The sequence below is a fragment of the Triticum aestivum genome, chromosome 7A (assembly GCF_018294505.1).
Source record: "Triticum aestivum cultivar Chinese Spring chromosome 7A, IWGSC CS RefSeq v2.1, whole genome shotgun sequence".
In the NCBI taxonomy this organism is placed as follows: Eukaryota; Viridiplantae; Streptophyta; class Magnoliopsida; order Poales; family Poaceae; genus Triticum; species Triticum aestivum.
Window position 1 is genome coordinate 719,952,807 of NC_057812.1, and position 8,475 is coordinate 719,961,281.

An 8,475-nucleotide genomic window follows, 5' to 3' on the forward strand; every position below is an offset into this window, starting at 1 on the left:
GCATAATTAAATTAATTTAGAAATTGCAATTATGATGTCAGCGTGACATCAGCATGATGTCAGCGTGACATCAGCATGATGTCAGCAGGACCAAAGGATGACTAGGTCAACCCTGCAGGTGGGTCCTGTTCACCATAGTCTCAGGTTAATTAAACATGGTTAATTCATTTAACTAAATGATTAGGTTAAATAGACATTATTAATTAAGTTAATTAATTAATTAACCAATTATATATATATTTTTTCTTATTTTTTAACGTTCCACAGGGGCGGGCCCCACATGCCAGTGGCCTAGGAGGCCACTAGAGCGGGCGCTAGCGGGCGTGCTGGTGCGGGCGCCCGGACTGGGTGCGGCCTTCAGTGCCACGAGATGGGAGGACGCCGGGGCGGCGCCGGCCGGCGCCGACGTGGCTGCGGCGAAGCCGCGAGGCTGTGGTGATGCGGGCGTTGTCGGGGCGGCGGGACGGTGCGTTGGGGCGGACGAGGTGAGGCCGAGGCGTAGGTAGGGTGGCGCGCTTGCAGGAGAGCAGGGGTCGACGGAGGTGAGCAGCGACGCAAGCGGTTGCGGCGGGTGGAGCTGGCAAGGCGCGGGCGAGGTCGGGCGCGCGTGCGGTCAGCGCGGGAGACGGACAGCAGGGGCGCAGCTGTGGGCGCGTTCAGGGGCACAGGGGTGGTGCGCGTGCGCGTATGCGCGGTGGCCAGGCGCGACGAGCGGCATCGCGGGACGAAGAAGAGGACGGGGCGCGAGGCAACCATGGGCGCGGGCTGGCCGTGGGGACGCGAGCGCGGTCGCGGCCTTGGCCGAAGCCGTGAGTGCGAGGGGAAGAGGAGGAGAGGTCGGGGCTCACGGCGGGATGTAGGGAACTGGCAGCGGCTCGGGGAGGAGTCAGGGAAGCGAGATCCGGCGACGGGGCGGCGACACGACGGCGCGGTAGCTTCAGGGCGGCATCGGCGATGCCGGTAGGTGGCGGTTCCTCGGGCACGGGCGCTCCGAGAGGAGGGGAGCGAACAGGGGCGCCCCTCCTCCGTGCGTATGCGTGTGTGGGTGTGTGGTCTTCTACGCCGGCGAGTTGGGGCGACGGGCGGCGGGATTGGCGATAGGGACGGGGCGGCAGCGTCGTGGGGGGGGGGGCGCAGGGCGTCGGCCCGATCCCGATCCAGAACCGGATCGGGGGAAGGGGGAGGGAGCAAGTGGGGGTGTGGGTGGTTAGGGTTTCGGGGGTGGGGAGGGGATAAGGGAGGCGGGTTGGGCCTCCTGGTGGCCTGGGTGTGTGGCCGAATGGGCCGGCCTGCTGGGCCGAGGCCCAGGGGGCAGGGGGGTTTCTCTTTTTTTTCTTTTGTTGTTTTGTCTTTTCCTTTTATTTATTCTTTCCTGCTTTATTTTAGTTGCATTCTATTTTAGTAACATATACACTTAGTATCTAAATTAGTATTACAACTTAGCCCATAGTCACAAAAAGTCTAGACCCCAATTAACTTAGTTTGACATTTTATTAAATAATAAAAAAAGTATTTAAATAATCATTTTTGCTACTGTTTTATTCATCTCATAGTATTTAAACATTTTATAAATGTGTGGTTTTTCCACCATAATTATCTATGCAATATTTGGTTCACTCAGAACATTTTAGTTTTAATATTTGAAAACTTTTATTGTTTGCCTGTGTTTTTGAACTTGAAGTTGAACCGGTTTTGAACTAACTCGAGATTAGCAACTATAAACGAGGTGACGTGGCATCATTAGCAGAGGATCACTGTAGCTTAATTACCCGGGCGTCACAATTCTCCTCCACTACAAGAAATCTCGTCCCGAGATTTAAGAGGGGAGTAAGGGAAAGATGTGGCTACGAAATTCTATCGAGACTTCTCGGTCTTGGTTGCTCTTCTCGAAGAGGTCGATCCATTACGTTGAAGTCTTTATTTGTCTGCTCCAGGTCATCATGATCAAGTCGTCATCCCTTTCTTTGGGGGTTCCATCGTACTTACGAAAGAATAAGGGGTTATTCTGGGAGAACGAACCTCTACAAGGTTGACTATCTGGTCGATAACATCAGGGAAGGTGGTGGAAGGTAGCTCTCGAATTGAAACTTAAGTAAATATTGAGAGGAAGTAATGAGGTTTCATGGGAAGTTACGAGCGAGCAGGAAGCCGTTCGATGCCTGAACAGGGCTTGAAAGGGGCTCAAAGCAATCGGGACTAAGTATTGCGTCCGGTAACAGATTTGATGATCTCTCGGAAGGTGGCTTGTGAATTACATATGAGGCCACACGCGAGGAAGAACCTTGGGAACAGGGGGGTGCAAGAGAGTCAAGTTTCGATCCTGTGGAACTGTGGGTTATGGGCCCACCATGTGGGTTAAAGGTAGGAAGTGGGCTGACATCTTGCACGGTCACAATAGCAAGGCATGCCAGAGGGTAGCCTGTTAGTTATGTCGGCAACAACATCGATACCAAGGGCGAGGGACGAAGAGAACCATTTTCCTGCTCGTTGAACGAGGCGGACCAATAGGCAAGGTTCCCATCCATCGGTGGTTACCGAAGTGTCATCAACAATAGTAACAGGGTCTGACTGATAAGGTGGTACACCGAGGTGTTTTCGTAAGCAGGAAAATATTACTGCTTAGATCATCTAAACCTCAAGAAAGGTTAAACCAAACAATGGAAAGGATAATATGATTATCAAATTAATCAGAACAATGGAAAGGAAAATGTGTTTAAACACATATATCAGGGGTATATCCTCCCCAAAGTCAAGCAGAGGATGATATCCAAGACAGGATATAAAGTAGAAAACATTTTAGGTAAGGGGGGGGGAGGAATCTCATGAAATTACCCATACAACGGTGTTAGGATAAATGATAAATAAAATTTAGCATCGTGCTTCAAATGTTCCTGTTGAAAATCGGAGTACCATTGACATGCTTCGAGATAGCATTGACATGGTCATCAGGTGAAGATCAGACTTTGGAAACACGAAGGATCCATCAGGAATAACTTGTAGAATAAGTCTTACAATTTCCTCATGGAAGAATGGATAGCCTTGCGAAAAATGAAACGGTAACAATAGGTCCTCCGGCCAGGTGTGCTAGGCAAGATATCGCCTTACTGGGTCATATAAAGTCCAGTGTTATGACTCTTGGAAAAGGTTCCAACCATCATATCTGACCGAGATTCATATCTCGTTAATGTCAGGATACCTCAGACTCAGGACGCCTGAGAAGAAAAGGTGCAACACAAATAGACGAGATGACAATGTAAGATTCTCGGGAAATGAAATATGGGAGCGAGTTCCGACACAAGAGTTCATTTAAACCAAGGAGAGGATGAGGTGGCTGATGGGCTCAGGGACAATCCATCGAGATTTTCAAAAAGATGAATTTCCACAACCATGTGAACAACGAGATAACATTTGTCAAGTCAAATAACATAATGATGTATGCTCGAGGGAAACATACACAATTTAAACATTGGTTGAAAGGTGCACCCGAAATATGGGCTTAGGTAGCATGATCAGTATTAGATTGGTGATCGTGATAAGTATCACTTGTATCAAGAATTCTCCAGAGATGGTGAAAGTCTCATGACAATCCTGACATAAAAGATGGTAATACCCCAAGGTAAAGAAGAACAAAGGCTGGATAGCAAGGATCTCAAGGTATAACACAAAACACGAGCAAGTTTGTGTTGGAGGGAAGACAATAAAGTGGTCGATGATATCACAAATCACCGAGGCAAGGATGGTATTTCTCATCATGAATTCAATTGATATCATGGAAAAGCTCAGAATATTGATGATGATCACGACACATTTGTCAAGAGATTTCACGAAGATGTAATCGATCGACGATGACATCAAGTCAAACAAATGATGAAGCGAAAGGTTATTGGAACCACGGTTAGGACACAAACTCGAAATCAAGTTTGTTGTTCAAGGAGAAATGATATGATGATGAAAATCGACGCAAGCTTAGCTCATCGTTGAAAGTTGTGCTCCGGGAATAAGGAACCAGGTAGCACAATTAAAATCATCATGATAATGATATAGCCAAATAGGCTAGGAATGATGTGATCGGGTACAAACTCGTAAGTAAGGCAGATTACTAAGAGTTGTTGAACCGTAGTGCGGACTCGATTCAGTTATCGGGGTACTCGAGTGACTATCCACTCAAAAACCATGAAAAATTGGAATCCATGAGAATGTAGTACTTGACGAAGAACTCATAAGAAGTTATGCGGTTCTGTGATAATCTCGAGATACTAGGGGGTAATACTCGACGGTAGATCAAAGTAAAGGTTGGACTAGGGTATTGCTCTGCATAAGACAAGTGTTCAAACTTGCACGAGAAATGGAATCAAGGAGAAACATGGTGGGAACCACGATTGCAAAAGGCCAGATCCCAGATATAAGATGAACTTATACCAAAGGAATAATTAATTTAAGAGAAGCTTTAATGATAAGATCTACATCGTGTCCATGGGCATGAACACAAAGTTCAAGGTCGACTCCCACTTCTCCAATGCATAACCTTTCATTTACTTCTCGCGTTCGATGAAGTGATCGTGTTGAAATTTAATCTGGTAAAATACCAAAAGAGTATGACTCATGAAAACTTTCGAGTCCACACATATTAAGGAAGGCATAGGTTCAACCCATCGGGGCTTCTTAGAACATATACCATGAACTTCGGGAGTAAATAACACAAACTCAAAAGTAGAGTAAGGTTGTCAAAAGTAGAGGATACAATTTACCAAAGGCATTATTTATCCGGTAAAGAATCACAAGAATTTAGGTCGTCAAGGACACTATTGGATAATAACCCGGCAATGGGTATGGCGATCAACAACGAGGCTGATGTGAGTATCGGAACTCAATCAGAGGAAGAAGGAATGCCAAGGCATCAGATTATAGAAACAACTTACTAATTCAAAGCTTAATGCAAAGATTTTTTTTTATTTCCAAATCAAGGGATCAGAAGCAATCGTTCTGATCGAAAATGAATAAGTTAAATAGACTTAAAAGCACAACCGATCAAGGCATTGATTGGTCAAGAACCAGCTCATATCCAAATGACGTCTAAGCCGAAAGGATAATCCTAGGATTCGACTGATGATTGTGAACATTCAGAACTTACTGAATCAATGGACTCAAGAATGATAGTGACAAGGGATGCCAATAGGATTAGTATACTTATGGGATTAACCATAATGCAAGCAAGCAAGAATTTCAAAAGCAATAAGCTGCTAAGGATTTTCGGAAGATCGAATATTATTTTGAAGAACTTAGTGAAACACACAAACAACTAGGGATGGGCGGATACTCGGTAAGTGCGAGAAATTATCCGTAGGGGTGTGTATGTGGATAATGAACTGCAAGGTAGTAGGCACAAAGTATTCTCGGAACAATAGAGAGAATTTCCGAGGTATCTTGTAATAACAAGATCAACAGGGAATGATGGTATGAATAACAACTGCAAGTAGTTATCCATAAGGGTTGACGGTGGAAGGGGAATTGCAAACGCGATGAACACAAGTTCTCGGGTTAACAGCGGAGAGTATCTTCAGGGTCTTCACGTACAGCAGACGATCATCAGTAATAAGGGGCTCTCCGGGTGAAAGTGATAACGAGATCCTAATGTTAGATTTAGCAAAATTCATTTAACCCGAATAGAAGAGAGCTCAGAGTCCCAGAGTAAGGATCGAGGAGTAAAAGATCCTAATACCACCCAGATGGCGACGTGGGCCCGTAAGGCACACATCCATGTTAGTAAAAGTTTTGCAATGTCGAGACTCGACTTCAGCCAAGGAGTGTGGAAGGGGGATTCCTACAGGCAGTCGGCTCTGATACCAACTTGTGACACCCCCGATTTGACCGTACACTAATCATACACACAAACGTGTACGATCAAGATTAGGGACCCACGGGAAGATATCACAACACAACTCTACAAATAAAAATAAGTCATACAAGCATCATATTACAAGCCAGGGGCCTCGAGGGCTCGAATACAAGAGCTCGATCATAGACGAGTCAGCGGAAGCAACAATATCTGAGTACAGACATAAGTTAAACAAGTTTGCCTTAAGAAGGCTAGCACAAACTGGGATATAGATCGAAAGAGGCACAGGCCTCCTGCCTGGGATCCTCCTAACTACTCCTGGTCGTCGTCAGCGGGCAGCACGTAGTAGTAGGCACCTCCGGTGTAGTAGGAGTCGTCGTCGACGATGGCGTCTGGATCCTGGGCTCCAACATCTGGTTGCGACAACCAGGTAGAAGGGATAGGGGAAAAGAGGAAGAAACAACCGTGAGTACTCATCCAAAGTACTCGCAAGCAAGGAGCTACACTACATATGCATGGGTAAATGTGTAAAGGTCCATATCGATGGACTGAACTGCAGAAAACCGGAATAAGAGGGATATAGCTAATCCTATCGAAGACTACGCTTCTGGCCACCTCCATCTTGCTGCATGTAGAAGAGAGTAGACTGAACTCCTCCAAGTAGCATCGCATAGCATAACCCCAACCGATGATCCTCCCCTCGTCGCCCTGTGAGAGAGCGACCACCGGTTGTATCTGGCACTTGGAAGGGTGTGTTTTATTAAGTATCCAGTTCTAGTTGTCATAAGGTCAAGGTACAACTCCAAGTCGTCCTGTTACCGAAGATCACGGCTATTCGAATAGATTAACTTCCCTGCAGGGGTGCACCACATTCCCCAACACGCTCGATCCCATTTGGCCGGACACACTTTTCTGGGTCATGCCCGGCCTCGGAAGATCAACACGTCGCAGCCCTACCTAGGCACAACAGAGAGGTCAGCACGCCGGTCTAAATCCTATGGCGCAGGGGTCTGGGCCCATCGCCCTTTGCACACCTGCACGTTGCGAACGCGGCCGGAAGCAGAACTAGCCCCTTAATACAAGAGCAGGCTTACGGTCCAATCTGGCGCACGCCACTCAGTCGCTGACGGCACAAAGGCTTCGGCTGATACCACGACGCCGGGATACCCATAACTACCCCCGCGTAGATGGTTAGTGCGTATAGACCAAATGGCCAGACTCAGATCAAATACCTAGATCTCGTTAAGCGTGTTAAGTATCTGCAAACGCCGACCAGGGCCAGGCCCACCTCTCTCCTAGGTGGTCTCAACCTGCCCTGTCGCTCCACCACAAAGTAATAGTCGGGGGCCGTCGGGAACCCAGGCCCACCACTACCTGGATGGAGCCACCTGCCCCTTCAGCCCCCATCTCCGATCAGTATCACAGGTAATGTAACTGTGTAAAGTATATTGTATATGCCCGTGATCACCTACCGAAGTGATCACGACCCAGTAGTATAGCATGGCAGACGGACAAGAGTGTAGGGCCACTGATGGAACACTAGCATCCTATACTAAGCAGTAGGATAGCAGGTAATGGTAACAACAGTAGTAGCAAGCACAGGCTATGCATCAGAATAGGATTAACGGAAAGCAGTAACATGCTACACTATTCTAATGCAAGCAGTATAGAGAAGAGTAGGCGATATCTGGTGATCGAAGGGGGGGCTTGCCTGGTTGCTCTGGCAAGAGAGAGGGGTCGTCAACTCCGTAGTCGTACTGGGTAGCAGCGGCGTCGGTCTCGGTGTCTAGCGAGAGAAGAGGGGGGAGAAACAATAAATATTTAAGCAAACTGATGCAAGACATGACAAGGCGTGATGCTAGGTGTGCCACTAACGCGGTACGAGGTGGTACCGGTGAAGGGGGAAACATCCGGGGAAGTATTCCCGGTGTTTCGCGTTTTTGGACAGATGAACCGGAGGGGGAAAGTTGCATGTTTGCTATGCTAGGGATGCGTGGCGGACGAACGGGCTGCGAATCCGAATTCGTCTCGTCGTTCTGAGCAATTTTCATGTACAAAGTATTTTCATCTGAGCTAAGAATTATTTTATATTAATTTTTAAATATTTTAAATCATTTTCTAGAAATTAGCATAATTAAATTAATTTAGAAATTGCAATTATGATGTCAGCGTGACATCAGCATGATGTCAGCATGACATCAGCATGATGTCAGCAGGACCAAAGGTTGACTAGGTCAACCCTGCAGGTGGGTCCTGTTCACCATAGTCTCAGGTTAATTAAACATGGTTAATTCATTTAACTAAATGATTAGGTTAAATAATCATTATTAATTAAGTTATTAATTAATTAACCAATTATATTTTATTTTCTTTTTTTTAACGTTCCACAGGGGCGGGCCCCACATGCCAGTGGCCTAGGAGGCCACTAGAGCGGGCGCTAGCGGGCGTGCTGGTGCGGGCGCCCGGACTGGGTGCGGCCTTCAGTGCCACGAGATGGGAGGACGCCGGGGCGGCGCCGGCCGGCGCCGACATGGCAGCGGCGAGGCCGCGAGGCTGTGGTGATGCGGGCGTTGTCGGGGTGCCGGGACGGTGGTTGGGGCGGACGAGGCGAGGATGAGACGTAGGCAGGGCGGCGCGCT